At 47.9% G+C, this 18432-nt stretch overlaps 1 long non-coding RNA gene across 1 annotated transcript in view; it reads right to left on the bottom strand.

The window, feature by feature from the left end:
* Window positions 1–18432, bottom strand: part of LOC144752172 (uncharacterized) — a 993171-nt gene that overhangs the window by 10387 nt on the left and 964352 nt on the right. The window contains exon 4 of the long non-coding RNA XR_013594037.1: window positions 13560–13761. This is a non-coding gene — a long non-coding RNA (uncharacterized LOC144752172). The remainder of the gene's footprint in view (window positions 1–13559; window positions 13762–18432) is intronic.

Raw genomic sequence — 18432 nt, 5'->3', positions numbered from 1 at the left:
CTCCTTCTTCATGTCCTCAAGAATATATTCCAACAAAGAGGAGATGTCGGACCATATTTGTCTCTCATCCCTTCCGAGGATAGCCATGGCTTTGGAAGCTCTGATGGCGCGGAAAACCTTTCACCAAGGTTGTCTAGCCAGTGCCCTTCCTTATCTGGTGGGGCTGTACATAACGAGGAAGGATTTTAGTTCTTCTTTGAGTGACCTGTGTTGTGCTGTAATTTTAACCCCTAAAGCCTTGCCACGTCAACTCTCTCCCTCCTTTGCCTGAGGTGGGCCCCTGCACACGAAGACAAGCTGCACGCACCCACCTTATCTTCCCTCATACCTCTCTGTTGACAAGATCACGAAGACGAGCTGCACGCACCCACCTTATCTTCCCTCATCCCTCTCTGTTGACTAGAACAACATGTGCGGACAATCAACCTGTGGCTCCATGTGCGTCATAAGAAACGACCTCCGGCTGATTGCATTATCTGGGCATTGCAGAGGCTCCTGAGTCATCTGCCTTACAGCCTTGAGAGACCACCCCCGGTTGATTGCATTCTCTGGACAATGTCAGAAGCCCCTGAGTTATCTGCTTTGCAGCCTTGGCCCACCACAGCCCAAGACACAGTGACGCATTAGGCGTGATAAGGAGAACTCCACATCCTATAAAGACTGCTGCATGCCCTGGAGAAGGGGGCAGCGTCCGTAGACTCACCTAGGTGACTCTGGGACTCTGTCCGATAGCTCGAGTTATACTCTGTGTATTAAAATATCTTGTTTCCCTCCTCACTCTAGAGTCTGCCTCCCTTCTTTTGTAAGAGAAACTCCTGTGGACCCGTAGATTTTCGGTGAAGCCCTCCACCGCTGGGGGTCCATTTGGAACACAGTTCTACACTTGGCGCCTGAACAGGGACTCCATCAGAGGTCCGTATCCAGCCCGGGAGGCTTCAGGGGGCCAGCGAGTGGAACCCCGAAGGGAGTGCACCAATGTGAATTGAAGACCCTCGTCTGCATAGCCCGAGTGACTTCTCATGCTGTTCCTCCTCCTGCTTCTGGGCCCTTCTATGCTGACCCTGACTCTGACTGGATTCCCAAGTTATGGTTTCTAGATTCCTGTTATACATAGGCAGATCTCTGTGTGAGGACGGACACAAATTATCTGGTAAGGTCGAACTTTCGACACCCATATTTCTGTTATCAGTAGTCAGGAGCTCTGTATATTCGTTCTTTGCAAAGACTGAAGGTGGGTATATAGAATCAGTAATAATAATAATAATCTTTATTCGGAGTTTCAAAATTAGAAATCCATAAAAGCATGACAACACATACTAAAACAGTTATATATAAAAAAAATGCAAAATAATTACATGTGACTGGTAAGTTCCACGTCTGACTTATAAAAACATTGATTTGTTTAAGGAAATCACTTTAAAGATTTTTTCTGTGTCTGTATATACACTTCAGAAAATTGATCACATGGTAACAGGTAACTTCAGTGTCCAAAAGCTGTAAGCTCAACATGGCAGGGCGACATTGTCTGAGACCCCAGGATTTTAATAAAGTCAATAGCCAAACCTTGCGGTGATCGTGATAAAACTTGCAAAACAAGACAGTGCGCAAGGTGGTTTGTGTTGACTTTTCATCACAGGGGCATAAGGGTGGATTCGGATCCCAAACGTTTGGTGTTGGAAAAGCTACCAGTCTGTGAAACATGTTTAGTCCCCCCCTCCTGGGAAACCAGAGTATCAGTAGGAAACGGTCAAAAATACCGATATTGAGATTTAGATAGGGCTGAATTAAAAGAGTGGATTGGACCATTATCGCGTGTTGAACAGACGGTTTGCCTGCTTCAGATTGTAATCTCAGGTTTTCCAAATGTCCCAGGGCTAATGCTTTTAGTTGTTTCTTTGTAAGTTCTCTAATTTTTTCAGGATTTGAGTAATATTGCTCTGCCCCAAGGTCAATGCAGAAATTCCTGATATAGGCTAACCATTTAATTTTTAAAGCGTGATCTAACATCATGGCGTCTGCCACTATCATCTTGGTTAAATCATTTTTTTCCGAGGTCCAGACACGATGCCATAAAAGTAGCGGTTGGATTTTTGCAAGGTCCTCGATGTGTGGGATGCCAAGTTCAGCGTGGCAAGCATAAGTTGAGGATCGCTTTGGTGCCATCAGAAGGAACCTTAAAAAGTTGTTTTCTGCTATTTGCAAAGAAGTGACGTCCGTGTGACCCCATAAACTTGCTCCATACAGGGCTGTCGATATGCATTTGGCCCTATATATCGCTAACAATTCCACAGGCGGTCGTTTTCCCAGTTTTTGTGAAAAAGTCACCAATGCCGCCAGCGCTCTTTTAAAGCAGTGTTTCCTCGCTTCCACTGCCTTTTTCCAGGACAATTTATTGTCTATTGTAATTCCCAGATAGCAGTATTCAGTTGCAGAGTCTATTTTTTGTGTGTTGAGGGTAATGTTTTTCAGGTGTTTTCTCCCAGCACCTGCCGTCATCACAAAAGTCTTTTTCACATTTATGTGAAGATCTAGGGTAGCCATAATCTGAGAGTACCTGTTAAGGATCTTTTGAAGTTCGCGGGGCGTCCGTGCCAGGAGGACAGCGTCGTCCGCATAGAGCAGAGCGGGAATCGGGCGTTGTTTTGTCTGTGGGAGGTCCCGGGTACCCTTCAGAAGCTCAACCTCCAAGTTGTTAGTGTAGAGGGAGAAAAGGAAAGGCGCCAGGACACATCCCTGTCTGACTCCACGCTCCACTCTGAAGGACGCTGTCAGCTCTCCCTTGATGCCATAACGGACTCTAGCTGAGGGATTGGAGTACATTTCCCTTAAGAAATCCAGGAGTGGCGGATCTACCCCCATTTGAGCTAAGAGGGACCACAATTTGGTGTGAGAGACACAGTCAAACGCCGCGGACAAGTCCACGTAGATCATGTAAAGTTTATCTTTTTTGGCATGTATATATTTTCCAATGATCACGGAAAGGTTTAGGGCTTGCTCCACCGTTCCAAAGCCCTCTCTAAAACCAAATTGTAGGTCAGACAGTATGCCTCTCTCCCCTACCCAGTCCTGAAGTCGCTCCAGAATCACCCTACCTGCCATTTTTCCCAATGAATCCAACAAGGATATTGGACGGTAACAAGCAGGGTCCTGGCGATTACCCTTCTTGAATATCGGTACCATGACGGACCTTGTCCAGGACTCCAGGATTCCTTTCTTTGCCGCCGCCGTGCACACCCTGGTAAAGATCGGGGCCCAGAGATCTGTATTGTACTTGAAGAAGTCAGCCGGGACTCCGTCCGGGCCTGGGGCTTTTCCGTTCTTGCTTGAATTCAGGGCCAAAAGGATCTCGGAGATTTCAAAGTCTATTTGGATGGGGTAAAGCGGAGCTTTTAAGTTCTCATCTTCAGTTTCTTGGTCTGAGGATGGTTTTTGGAAGATTTTTGAGAAGTGTGACACCCATTCTGTCTCATCTATCGCAACTTCAATTTTTGGATTTGTGTCGTCAGCCAAAAAAGGAGTTCTTATTACTCTCCAAAAGGCCTGGCTGTTTTTTTCCTGTGCACTAACGTGGAGTTCATCCCATAAAACTTGCTTTAATTCCGCTTTTCTCTTTTTTCTGATTGTAAGGTATTCCTTTCTTAAAGCGGATATGGTATGAGGATCCCTTTCATCTTTGTTTAGTGCTACTTTAAGGTTTTTATGGGCCTGAGTACATTCTTGGTTAAACCATCCTTTTAAACGACGCGGTCCAACTTTATGTTTAGCTGTGAGTAGGGACTTTGTTTTTTCCAAAATTTGGGCAAAACTTTTGAGAATTTCCTCATCTTCTGCCAGTGTATCTAGACATTTCTTGATTTGGGGGGTATACTGATTTTATCAAGTCCTTGGTAATTTCCTCTGGGTTTATCTTCCCCCACTTTATTGAGTACCCATTCAGTTGGCCCAGGTTTATATTGTCCTGGGACAGTGCACTAGCTATCGTCATGGGGAGAGATTGTTGATGATTAATAGTCATTTCCATTGTAAGAATGGCGTGATCACTATGAGTGTTGGGTATGACTTCAAAGCCATTTACTCTGGGTAGTAGGCTAGCTGATATTATAATGTAATCAACCGTAGTGCTAAAACCTCTACCTATATAGGTCGGTTCTAATGAACTTGTTCTGTGATCCGGGATGTTTGCTATTTGGAGATCCAGATCTGATAGGAGCTCGTTCATTACTCCTCCCGCATTATTGTGTGAAAAATGGATAAGGGAGTCACCTTCCTCTGTCACCATACCAGGACATTTTTGCTGTGGTTGGGTACTGTGATGTAGATTGAAATCTCCTGCCCATATTATAGACAATACACCCCTTGCTCCTTGTTTCTGTCTAAGGGTTGTTAATTTTTCGTGGAGGTGGGTGAAAACTCTCTGGAGCTGTATTTTCTCAAGGTTGTCATAAAAATTAACGAGGACTACAAACTCATTTTTTGATAAAGTGAGACCAATGATCTGGAAGTTAGGCTCCAGTTCAATGATATTTATTTTTATGTTTTGGATGGTGTTGGCTATGTGAATATTTAGTCCTCCCTTTGGTCTACCCTTTTGTCCCCCCAGTGCAGGGGAAAAAATTTCTTATACCCCTGCAAGTGAAGTTCTAATTGTGACCATGTCTCCTGTAGGCAGACTATTTGGTGTCTGTGTACATGGTGCATGAGAGTCCCATCCTCCAGCTTTGGTCGTAATCCCGCGATGTTCCAGGAGATCACGCTCAGAGTTGAGGGATTACTTTTGAGGGCATTGTCTATTTGTAGATTACTGGGGATGGCTGGATCTTCAGGGATTAAAAGGTTATCTAGGATTGGCGGGATGGCTGGAGTTTTAGAAGTCTGTTCTTCTGGCTGTGGTGGTCAATCGACACACTCTAAGCCACTATACATATTTGTTAGTGGTAGTCCATTCCAGCCGTCCCAACGTGGAGGTTCTCTATATTTTCTCCACTGTTCTTGCCCTCTCCATTCGTCCCTATCTCTGCCTCGATAACGAGGACCAACTGTGTACCAAGGTCCCTCCATTTGCGAGGGACCGTCTTGAAATGTAGGTGGGTAAAAGAAGGAGAGACGTTTTATTCCTACCCCCCTATTTGGAATTTGGTCCTCTCCTGAGCAGATGTGTTCCACTATTCTCGGGTCCTCAAAAGTAATTAGGACACAGTCCCCCTGTATTGTTTTTTTGCCATGGCCGACCCAAGGGGCTCTTCTGATCATCAGAATTCTAGTGGAGCAGTAGGGGGGTGGTGAAGGACGATTTATGGTAAGCCAGTGTTGTATCTTGTTTTTTAATGACCAGTTTGGTTCGTATTTTTGGTCCGTCAGCTCTGGTACACCAGTCAATATAGCTACAAAGGGACTGGCTTCTGGTGGAAGTGTTACTGGTTGTGTTACTGGTCGTGTATCGCCCTGTTGTTGTCTTTCCCTCGGTCGGTAAGGTTGAGATTTCTTGGTTGATGGTTGTTTATTTTTTGAGGCTATGATAGTGGCATTACCAGAGGTGCTATTTTTTCCTGGCGGGATTGTTGAGACTAAGGTGTCTGGTACTTTGTTCTTGGTTGGTATTATAGCTGAGGGTTTCGGGGCTGTGGTGGGTACGGGTAGCAAATTTTCTCCTTGGGGCACAGGGATTATATTTACCGGTTTCAGTGGCCCGGGTTTTTGTACTTTTTGTAGGTCTTGTACATGATTTGAGGCAGAATTGACTTTCAACGACACTGTGAGGTCGACTACGGCTTTTTCTAGTTTTGCCAGGGTCTCTTGAATGGGTGAGAGGGATTTATGTAGGAGATTTCCAATTTCTTCCAGCAGGTCTGGATTATAATTATAATCAGTATCGTTTGATGGGGAACCCTCAGTTGCTATCACTGAGTTCGTGGTAGGTGAGGCGTCTTGGTCTATACTCACTGTATGCCTACTCTGGTTTCCCAGGAGGGGGGGACTAAGTGTATTTCGTATTTCCTCTGTGGCGGATGGAGTTTGTTTTCTCGTTGGTGTTTCATTTGTCGCCAGATCATTTTTTCTCTTTTTTATAGCTCCCTCCCTCCTCCCTCTTGCCTGTCTTACCTCTTCTGGTGTAGGGTGTAGATTTAGGTCATGAGTTTTTTCTAGGTCGAAGTCAGCTATAAGTTGGGATTCAGAGAGTTGTGACACTGATAGATCAACTATATTTGGGAGACTCTGTCTGTTGTTGATCCCGCCCTCACTTTGTCTTTGACTTTTAGTTGGAACTGGCGTTCTAGCAGTTGCTAGATGTCCCAGTGAGGATCGCCGGGCCTCCAGGAGGTCTTGGGATACTCTCCGTTCTATGAGTAAAATACTCTGATCTATGAAGCTGTTAGCCTTTGTTAGAAAACTATCTATGGGGCCAGTTAATTGTCCTTTTTTTGCAGCGGTCTTACTTCTGCTTCCCCTTGGAGACATGTTTGTACAAGTGGGGATATTTAGGAAAGATTTTTGCGGATGGGAGTTAGGGGGGTAGCCCGGCCCGGCTCTATCCGGCCTCTAACGGCCTAAAACGGCCCGCTCTTTGCCCGGTCTTCGCCCCGGGATATGCCCCGCGCGCGTCCCGCGGTGCGCGTCACTGGGCTTGGTTTTGTAGTCTAGGGTGGAGAGGGGGCGGGCACTGGGAGGGGGCGCGGCTCACCCGGGAAGAGGACACAGCTGTGGATGTTGTGGGCTGGTCCTCGCAGTCCCGGGGCCGCGCCTCTCGCCTCCTCTGCGGCCTCGCGGCTGTCACCTCCTCACGCTGGCAAGAATAATATCCTGGAAACAGTTAATAGCTATTCCTGTAGCACGGTCAGAGTTGTGGCAAAGAGACTCCTCTACTCGAGCGGCCCCCGCGAAGCGGGGGCCGCGAGGAGTGAAGAGCGCTTTTGGTGGGGGCGGGCACTGGGAGGGGGCGCGGCTCACCCGGGAAGAGGACACAGCTGTGGATGTTGTGGGCTGGTCCTCGCAGTCCCGGGGCCGCGCCTCTCGCCTCCTCTGCGGCCTCGCGGCTGTCACCTCCTCACGCTGGCAAGAATAATATCCTGGAAACAGTTAATAGCTACTCCTGTAGCACGGTCAGAGTTGTGGCAAAGAGACTCCTCTACTCGAGCGGCCCCCGCGAAGCGGGGGCCGCGAGGAGTGAAGAGCGCTTTTGGTGGGGGCGGGCACTGGGAGGGGGCGCGGCTCACCCGGGAAGAGGACACAGCTGTGGATGTTGTGGGCTGGTCCTCGCAGTCCCGGGGCCGCGCCTCTCGCCTCCTCTGCGGCCTCGCGGCTGTCACCTCCTCACGCTGGCAAGAATAATATCCTGGAAACAGCTAATAGCTACTCCTGTAGCACGGTCAGAGTTGTGGCAAAGAGACTCCTCTACTCGAGCGGCACCCGCGAAGCGGGGCCGCGAGGAGTGAAGAGCGCTTTTGGTGGGGGTGGGCACTGGGAGGGGGCGCGGCTCACCCGGGAAGAGGACACAGCTGTGGATGTTGTGGGCTGGTCCTCGCAGTCCCGGGGCCGCGCCTCTCGCCTCCTCTGCGGCCTCGCGGCTGTCACCTCCTCACGCTGGCAAGAATAATATCCTGGAAACAGTTAATAGCTACTCCTGTAGCACGGTCAGAGTTGTGGCAAAGAGACTCCTCTACTCGAGCGGCACTAAATTGTACATAGAAGTATAAAGGTGCGATATTTCACTGTTGGTTTTCTGTCTTCAAAAATGTAAATTTAGGATGTTTTGTTGCTGTTGCTGTCAACCCGACCTCTATGCCTTGGCAGAAAGTCAGCCGGCTCCTCCGGAAGGTATCCCTTCTAAAGAAATGTATGTAAAATATGGCCTGACAGCGGTAATGTTCAATTCCTTGCTGTTTGTCTGTCTCCCCTCCTGAGGCGGAAGCCGGGAGGTTGCTCTGTTGTTTAAACTGCCATTCTTTGTGTACCCTTCCCTGTTGTGCCACGAATCTTAAAAACTGCTTAAAATCTGTTGTGCCCGACTTTTTAAAAAATCTTACTTTTGTAATTTTAAATCATCCCGTGCACTTCCACTTTTGAGCCCTCACATTATTAGAGCCAGCACTCCCACATCCCCCGCATTTTGGGCCAGCTCTCAGATGATTTAGGTGCTGAGGCGGCCGGTCTCGGGGATCGATTTGGAGCGGCCATCTTAGGTTAGGAGGAAGACATTGGTGCAGTCTAGCTAGGAGCATAAAAGAGGACGGGCATGGCATGCCTCCGCGCAGCGGACGCAATCAGTGGACGCGCCGGACCTGTGCCGGAGTCGTGCCTGAGTCCTGCCCGTCTGCGCCCGTCAGTGCCAAGGAGGCGCCAGGGCCCAGGAAGAATGAACCTCATTTTATACTTTCTTCAGATCGTGAGTTAAGACCACTCCCTCTACCATGTCACACTACTAGATCACCTGATAATACTTTTTGTGGGTGTACTGTACCTATGGGTACACGAAAGTCCAGGAAACAGAGGACTAGAGCATCAGCTGTTAAGGTGCCTGACAGTCCGTTGATGGAGGCTGGATTTCTCATTAACGCCAGGTCAATGATTAAGAATAACGTAGCCCTAAATGATTTTGTATCACAGAGGAGTCCCCCTTGGGTCTTCATTACGGAGACCTGGGGATCGGAGTCCGCTGGCCCTGATCTGGTCGACTCTGTTCCCGAGGGCTATGCCCTGGTTAGATTGGATTGAGTTGGGCGCAGAGGAGGAGGGGCTGGGAATTCTATGTAGAGAAGGCTTGTCATGTCGTATTGACCCCCTCTCCTGACCTTCTGATAAATTTGAGGCACTCCATTTTTCTATACAGTTCACCCCTACGGCTTCCTTCTCGAGCTTTCTCTGCTATAGGCCCCCGGGCCCCAGGGCCTCCTTTCTCCAGGATCTACTTGAAACGTTAGAGCTTTGTATTAATATGCCCAATCTAACTCTTCTGGGCGATTTTAATTTTTATTTGGAAGCGTCAGATGACAGAGATACGAGGGAGCTGGTCGATGGTCTGTCTGCCTATGGATTTAGCCAACTGTTTGTCGGCCCTACACACCTAGCTGGACATACGCTGGATGGCATCTTTTCTAACGATTCCAGACTAGTGACCGGAACCTCGATTCTTCTATCTTGGTCAGATCACCTGGCAGTCTCCTTCCACCTAAACATCATCACCTCGCCTACCCCCAACCAAGCTAGTAGAAACATATGGGAAACTAGGAAAAATTATAGAGCAGTCTGTAACAGCTCCCTATCTCCATATCTAGCTGAGACCAACCTCTCCCTACCGTTAGATACCAATGCTGTGGCATGTTGCCTGTCCAAAGCCCTTGGTAATGCTATAGACACTCTTGCACCGCCTAAAAAATTCTATTTTGCCAGGAAGAGTCCCTCTTCACCGTGGTACTCTGACCGTTTGAGACTTCTACGACGTAAATAATAATAAAAGATTCTGCCCTTAAATTTAGAGCCTGCATGGAAGCAGTTGCCCATTCAATGATCCGCAACTATTTGAAGCTGAATGGAGAAAAGACGGAGGTCTTGGTCTTTGGAGGGGGTTACGATCTCTGGTCTGGGGACTGGTGGCCTACTTCTTTAGGGGACTGTCCCCAGCCAACCCGCCTGGACAGGAATCTGGGAGTTCTTATAGATCCTGAACTCTCTTTCGACCTCCAAGTCAACAAGACAGTGTCCACATGCTGTGCCATCATTCGGACTCTAAAAAAGATTGCCCCTTATCTATCACCTGATGCCCGTAGACTTCCTTCATTCATTCATTCATTCATTCCTTATGGCACCGTTACACAAAAAAGGAAAAGGAACTGCAGTGGCCTGAGTGGGGCTCTTTTGAGCCCGCTAAACTCGAAGCGCTTGAGTGTAAATTAGACAAACATCATCCTCATGCTTCCATGTGGGAGGCTTTCAGTCTCTGGAAAAAGGAAATACAGCAGAGAAAAAAGAGGGCGGAAGCTAGGGAAAGAAAAAGCCTTAAAAACACTACCTACTCTGAAAAAACGCATGAACTTTACTTCCAGGCCCATAAAACAAATATAGAACGAGCTGACCGACAACTACGTCTAGAGATGACGGGCTAGTATCCTGTCCTTCCTCAGAAAGACCCCCATGACTATCTAGATGATGAGCTTCTCCTTTCCCGACCTAATCCACCACCTCCCTATCTAATGATGCCCTTATTACCCACCCCCGATCTAGACATCGACTACCAAGCATTTCTACCTCCTCCACCTCCAATCCCTGATCCATTTGCAGCGGCACCAGCCCAGGCTTCGGCCCCCACACTGAACGATATCCAAACCACCCACGCGTTACCTAGTTTTTCTCCCGAAGGCAGACTGCCCCGTCTAACGTCCACCGAAAAAACCCGTCTAGACCTTAAAGCCCAAACATTGACCGTGCCAGGTTTTACCAGAGCGGCCCTAATTAAGGCTTTAGATAAACAACCCATGCACCTCCGCCACCATCTTCTTCAACAGGTTCCCTACCACACATTAGCCCGACTGGAAAAGGAAAGACCCAACCTTAGTAGGCAGCGCCTTCAGACCCTTTTCACTAAATTGACCCAGGGTTCCTCCACCACAGATGAACTACAAACCCTGTCTATGTTCTGTATCGACCATCTGCACCTTTTAGAACAGGATTCTCATCCTGGCCACGAGTTGGACGGTTCAGAAGCCATAAAAGAAGGGTTGTTAAGCAGCACCAACATGCCTGTACGCGAAGCTGCTCCTATCTATGTTCCGGCCAGGGGGGATGGCATGGGGACTGATGACACTAATGCCCGCAAAAAATTACTGTATAACTGGGTATATACCCCTTGGACTCGCGCTGAGGTCATGACACTGAAGTCAGGGATCCCTGACCTCCATACAAATCCAACAGGATTTTATAAAGAGATGCAACAGTTACTGGACACCTACGACTTAACACTACAAGACAACCTACAGATATTTGGCAGTGTAGTACCCCCCGAGATATGGCACTCAATTAGACATACTGACGATGCCCTAAACCTAGGAGATACGTGGACTAACTTGCGCATCCACGACACCGCGTAAGCCTGGGGAAAAACCGCACGCATTGGTTTTAGAATTAGCAAACAAATTATTGACTAAACTACAAACAATTGTCCCTGAACGCAAGGTTGATTGGCATATGTTGACATCCTGCAAACAAAAGAGTGACGAGACTGTGGCTGTCTTTTTCTCTTGGTTAAATAAAGCTTTCTCTGATTACAGTGGCCAAGACATAACATCTGAGACGGGTCGACACTTGTTAGTTCAAACCTTTTTTGACAACCTTTTGCCGACTAGTCAGAACAAACTCTGGGCTAGCGAAAGTACCTGGCAGGCAGCAACTCCCCAGACTATTTTATTGACAACCCAGTATTACAAGACCCTTAGGGACAAGGTCAAGGAAAATAAGGAAACCGCAGACAAGAGCTTAAGGAATCTGTTCTTCTCACGCTAGATACACCAATACCCGTGCCCCGCCCCATGCGCGCAGACCTGACCCTGGCCCTACACCGCCTCCCCAACACACTCATCAGCAGTATGGAGATAACTGCAATTATTGTAAAGATCCCGGCCACTACAAAAATGAGTGCCCTGTGCTAGCATACAATATCCGTTCAGGAAAAACAATTCCCAGAGACAATTACAGGGGCCCCCAGAATCGCCCAGCACAACCGTTCGAGCCCCGCTCTGCTAATACTTTTGATAATAGGCAACAGAATGTTCAAGACTTCATCTGACTTCTCAGAGACCATGGACCAATTCTTTTCATAGGGCTGTCAAGGGAGGGGTTCCGGACCACTTGAAGTACCTTTCGATCCTCAGGGTCCCTACGTATCCGCCTACTTGACGGGCACCCTGGCGACTTTCCTGGTTGACACCGGGGCCTCTAGGAGCGCCCTGGCGGGTAATTTGGTCCATCGGGCTGCCCCTTCTGGCAAAAGAATAACATTGACCGGCTTCGATGGTAAGCCCTCACTTAACGCTTTATCACTTCCAACTACGTTCACCCTGGGGGGAGACACCGCTGAATCTTCATTTCTCTTGTCCCCTGCCTGCCCCAACAATCTTCTAGGTATTGACCTTCTGAAACATTTTAGGGCCACTATTCGTTGTTCCCCTGATAATGTTCGAGTGATTCTTTTTGACAATACAACGGGTCCTAATCAACTGCCCGTCACCATCCAAGATTCCATTGACCTTTCCGGCCTCCCGTCCTCCCTTTGGTCTCAAAGCGACACTGATGTTGGCACCATGAACATTGAACCGGTCCACATCACTGTCCGTCAAAACGCTCCCTTACCTCACCTTCCACAATATAAAATATCTCATGAAGAAGAACAAGCACTATTGAACATCATAAATCACCTGATTGCAGTCGGAGTGGTTCAGCACTCCTCTAGCAACATCTGTAATAGCCCTATCCTTCCTGTCCTTAAAAAGAGTGCAATGGGAGAAAAGATCTATCGATTTGTTATTGACCTTCGAGAAATTAACAAAATAGTCGTTCCCCAGTACCCAGTGGTGTCAGACATTACCACCATACTGACTATGATCCTACCAACGGCCTGTGTGTTTACGGTCATTGACTTGAAAAATGCTTTCTTTTCTATCCCCATCCATCAGGACTTACGTTACCTTTTCGGATTTACTGTCCGGAATAGATCGTTTCAATTCTGTTGGACTCCTCAAGGTTACGCTGAGAGCCCTAGCATCTACAGTCTGGCCCTCAAGAAAGAACTAGATGAGCACACTTTTTCCCCTGGTGTGGCCCTTATTCAGTATGTAGATGATCTCCTCCTGGCCGCGGATTCTATGCCTCTCTGTACCTCTGCCACTTTGTCCCTGCTACATTTCTTGGCCCTCAAGGGCCACAAGGTCTCCCGTTCCAAACTTTAATGTTGTAGACCGCAGGTGACCTATTTGGGCCACCTGCTGTCTAAGGAGGGGCGATCCTTGACACCTGACAGAATACACACTTTACGCACTTCCCCTATACCACGCACACAGAAGGATGTCCGGGCTTTGGTGGGTCTCACTTCTTTTTGCAGACAATGGATTCCGGCATGCTGTTTCCAGTCACAATGGATCAGGATGCGCACATGCACACACACACAGACAGACACACTCGCACACACAGACACACACGCGCACACACACACGCGCACACATCCCTCCCCCACACTCACCGGGCTCTTTCCGCGTGTCCCTCTCTCCCTCGGCAGCCAGCGGGTCAGTCTCGGCAACAGGCGGGGCTCTCTACGAGCACGGAAGCCCCGCTAGCTCACACGCAAATCTACCGGCTGGCTTCACAGGCACAGGAGCGCAGGGTAGGCTCTCGTCTGCTTCCTGTCTTTTTGCGGCCCCGCCCCTGTCCCAACTCAGGTTGCCTGGCTTCCTGTCCAAGCCGGGCTGCGGCGGTGAGTTTTTAAATACATGACTTGTTATTTATTTAATAGAGTGCCAATAATGCTTGTTTCTCTTGCTTTCAGCATTTTCCCTATTTGTCTATGCTTTAATACCCACCTCACTTCTCTTGTTCTTTCTTGTCCTCATCTCGCTGGCAAATGCGCACTATTACGATTTCTACCAACCTTCCGCTTTTCTTCTACACTTCTCCATCTTTCCTCTTCCACATTTATCACTTTGTTTTTCCGAAACTGCTCCACTATGGTCCCTGTCCTCCTGCTAACCTTTGTATATTTTTCTTGTCACTCCTGATAGAAACCTATTAGGAAAAAAAAGCGGATAAGTCTTTACAGGTCCAATGAAAGGCGTTATGCTTGGTTAGCAGCAGATTGTCAAAACTTAGTAACTATGATTACAGTAAGCGAGCTCACATTAAGACCAGGAAGAAGGTTCAAGTTCAGCTTCGAATAAAAAGGAATTATCTGCTTACAGAATAGATAGGACTTTACAGAGAGTATATACTGGCTGTGAAGTATGCAGATTTAGTTCTTTAGAGACTGTTTACATACTGTGGAATACGCTGCTTTTAGGCTCGAGTTCTTCACTTAGATTCCTTACAGCTTGTAGAATACAAGGCTTAGTTATAGAACACGTAGGGTCCTTTGCAGAAAAGAGTGTTTGCAAGCTTTGAAATACCCTTTTTACAGAATATGTAGTGTTCTTTAAAGTGAGAGCATTTGGAGGCTGTAAAATATACTGTTTAGATGATGTAACATGTAGGGTCGTTTACAGTGAGACTGTTTGCAGACTGTCAAATATTGTGTTTACTGCACCGAGTCCTTTACAGTTAAAGTGTTTACAGGTTATAAAATGTGCTGTGTACAGAACATCCGGTGTCCTTTCCAGCGAGGGTGTTAGCCTGCTGTGAAATATGTTATTTTGAGGTTGGCAAGAGTTCTTTCCAGAGTTCCTACACCATGTAGAATATGCTGTTTACATGATAGATATATATCTTTACACAGAGTGCAGATTTTACAACACTCTGCTTGCAGAATAGACAGGGTTCAGTGAGCCAGTTTAGAGGTGGTGGTGGCGGCTAATGCTGGTTCCAAACTAAGAGGCACATTACGATGGAGGATTTTCCGCATCCTCCGGGCCGGCGGAAGCCAACGCCGGCCCGGAGGATGCGGAAAATCCTCTGCAGACCCACCAAAGACCCACTGCCACATTAGGGTGGCTGGTGGGTCCTGGTTTCTGTCCGCCGCTTTTCCGCCGCGGTTGGCTTACAACCGCGGCGGAAAAGGCCTAATATGGTGGCGGTGTCTCTCAGACACCGCCAGACATATTAGGATGGCTGTGCAAACATGCTTTTCCGCGGCAGATTCTCCGCCGAGGAAATGCATGTGGATCTTCACCTTGGGGGCCGTAGCGGGCCCCCTGGGTGAAGGGGGTGGGGGGGAGCACATGGGGGGTACCTATGGTACCCCCTGCCTTTGCGTGCACGAAGCGGCAGGCACCGCGCGGTGCCTGCCGCTTTGTGCATGCAAATGCACTGCTTTCATTTTTTACATTGCGGCGGGTGCTGCTTCAAGCAATGTAAAAAATACAGGATGTGACCGCCAGGGTGGCGGTCACATCCTAATTGCCGTGGAGGGATCGCCGCTGCCCATGCGGACAGTCCCTCTTAGTGTTTTTTGTACACTGGGAGTATATGTAGGCCTTACAGTAAATGAATGAGTACGAGCATTGACAACATCTCATGTGTTGCCTGTTTTATAGAGAAAAGGTTCCTTCTTACCAAGCTTTAATAATGCACTATACATACAGCATGACAATAGTGCAGTCACCCTGCAGTAGTTAATATGACCCTTCTATTATTACTTTTCAATTTAAATATCGGCTCCTCTGCGATGTGATGTCATCATATTGTTCATTCTTATTGTGCAACCGTACGCAGGTCTTGAAAGATCGAACACTTACTTTTTGATGTTCTTTAGTAACACCTTGATTGGTGTTTCTTGATGTTATAACCCCCAAAACAGATATATTATCTAGTGCCCCATCCCTAATACAAAGTACATGTACAGGACAGTTGGCAGCAGTAACTCTCCCAACCCACACATACAACTCTACCTTAGTATTTGAAGAAGGTTTGGCTTTATGAGATTCTATTCACACTTTCTGCTGAAGACACTTTGGATTTACCAAACTCCTTGGATGCTAGAACACATCTCTCTATGCCACCAGCTATTTCCAGTGTTTCACACCACCACGTCCAACACCACGTCCAACACCACCACATCCAACACCACCACGTCCAACACCACCACGTCCAACACCATCACGTCCACAATCACCACCTTCACCACCACCACATCCACCACATCCACCACCACTACATCCACCACCACCATGTCCACCACCACCATGTCCATCACCACCACACTCACCTCCACCACCACATCCACCACCACCACCCTCATGTACTCTACCATCACCACCACATCCACCACCACCACATCCACCACCATGTCCACCACCACTACGTCCACCACCACCACGCCCACCACCACCACCACACCCACCTCTTCCATCACCACATCCACCAACACCACACCCACCACCACCACTTCCACCACCACCACTACCACCACCACATCCACCACTTCTACCACCACCACGTACACCACCACCACCACATCCACCACCACTACCACCACCACCACGTCCACCACCACCATGTCCATCACATCCACCACCACATCCACCACATCCACCACCACCATGTCCACCACATCCACCACCATGTCCACCACCACGGCCACCACAAAGCCACTACCACGTCCGCCACCACCACCACGTCTACCTCCACCACCACCACATCCACTACCACCACCAAGTCCACACCGTAGTCCACCACCAAGTCCACCACCACGTCCACCACCATGTCGTCCACCACCACAACATCCACCACGTCCACCACTACCACATCCACCACCACCACATCCACCATGTCCACCACGTCCACCACAACCACATCCACCACCACGTCCACCACCACCACCATGTCCACCACCACATCCACCACCATACCCATCACCACCTCCACCACCACATCCACGTCCACCACATCCACCACCACTACGTCCACCACCACCATGTCCACCACCACCACGCCCTACACCACCACCACATCCACCACCACCACACCCACCCCCACCACGTCCACCACCACCATGTCCACCACCACCACGTCCACCATCACCACATCCACCACCACCACATCCAATACCACCACATCCACCACCACCACCACGGCCACCACCACATCCACCACGAGGCCACCGCATTCTATCTATCTATCTATCGCCCTCACTATCTATCTGTCGCCCTCACTCTATCTATCTGTCGCACTCAATCTATCTGTCGCCCTCACTCTATCTATCTGTCGCCCTCACTCTATCTATCTATCTATCTATCTATCTATCTATCTATCTATCTATCTATCGCCCTCACTCTATCTATCTATCGCCCTCACTCTATCTATGTCGCCCTCACTCTATCGCCCTCACTCTATCTATCTATCTATCTATTTATCTATATATCTATCTATCTATTTATCACTCTATATATCTATCGCCCTCACTCTATCTATCTATCGCCCTCACTCTCTCTATCGCCCTCACTCTATCTATCTATCTATCTATCTATCTATCTATCTTCATCACTCTATCTATCTATCGCCCCTCACTCTATCTATCGCCCTCACTCTATCTATCTATCGCCCTCACGCTATCTATCTGTTGCCCTCACTCTATCTGTCGCCGTCACTCTATCTATCTGTCGCCCTCACTCTATCTATCACCCTCGCTCTATCTATCTATCTACCTATCTATCTATCGCCCTCACTCTATCTGTCACCCTCACTCTATCTATCTATCGCCCCTCACTCTATCTATCGCCCTCACTCTATCTATCTATCTATTGCCCTCACGCTATCTATCTATCTCCCTCACTCTATCTATCTATCGCCCTCCCTCTATCTATCGCCCTCCCTCTATCTATCTATCGCACTCACTCTATCTATCTATCGCATCACCATGGCATCACTCAGCACCCCCACAGCATCACTCAGGGGCACCACAACATCACTATGCGCTACCACAGCATCACTGAACGCCACAGCATCACTCATCGCCACCACATCACTCAGCGCCACCACAGCATCAATCTGCGCAACCATTCAACAACAACTGGTTCAAATATGTTCTCTCAATGTTTCAAGCTTTATTACAAATGTCACAAAAAGATGTTAATATTTCACTTCTGTTCCTGGATTTTCGTCACAAAAAAATACACTGAACATAATCTTCACAAAAGTTATTTACAAAAGTTTAAGCTATTCCCATTATAAATTACAATAGCTTTTATTTAAGTATTAATTATAAAAAAAAACATTGTTATTTGTAATATCAATACATCTAAGTCACGTAAATAAAACACATATTGCATTACAAATGCTATAGGTGTCACATTTACGAAAGCTAAAACTATTGGCATTGTAAATGACAAAGCTATTAATTTTGCTATTTTCACAACCAACACATGAATAAAAAATGTGTCACTTACAATACCAATAGCTCAAACTTTTCTAATGCGAGACCTATTGCATTGCAATTGCTTGTTTTTTTTTACCACGAACAGGGTGGTTGCACCTCTTCCGTCCTTGCCAGCTGCCAGACGCATGGGCTCTCGAAAAGACCCTGTGCCTACTTCTCTGCCATCCTTGACTCAGTCGCATGTGGTTTACCACCTTGTTTGCGCGCTGTGGCAGCTGCCGCTGTTTCCATTCGGCAATCAGAAGGGATAGTCTTGGGCCACGACCTTGTACTGTTCGTTCCCCACTCTGTCGACATTCTACTTAACAGAACACGCACTCAATACCTCACTAGTGCCCGACTTACTGGATATGAGTTGACCCTCCTCTCTT

This window comes from Lissotriton helveticus, chromosome 4_2 (genome assembly GCF_964261635.1).
Source record: "Lissotriton helveticus chromosome 4_2, aLisHel1.1, whole genome shotgun sequence".
NCBI lineage: Eukaryota > Metazoa > Chordata > Amphibia > Caudata > Salamandridae > Lissotriton > Lissotriton helveticus.
The sequence above is the reverse complement of the archived record's forward strand: the minus strand, read 5'-3'. Positions and strand labels throughout refer to the sequence as shown.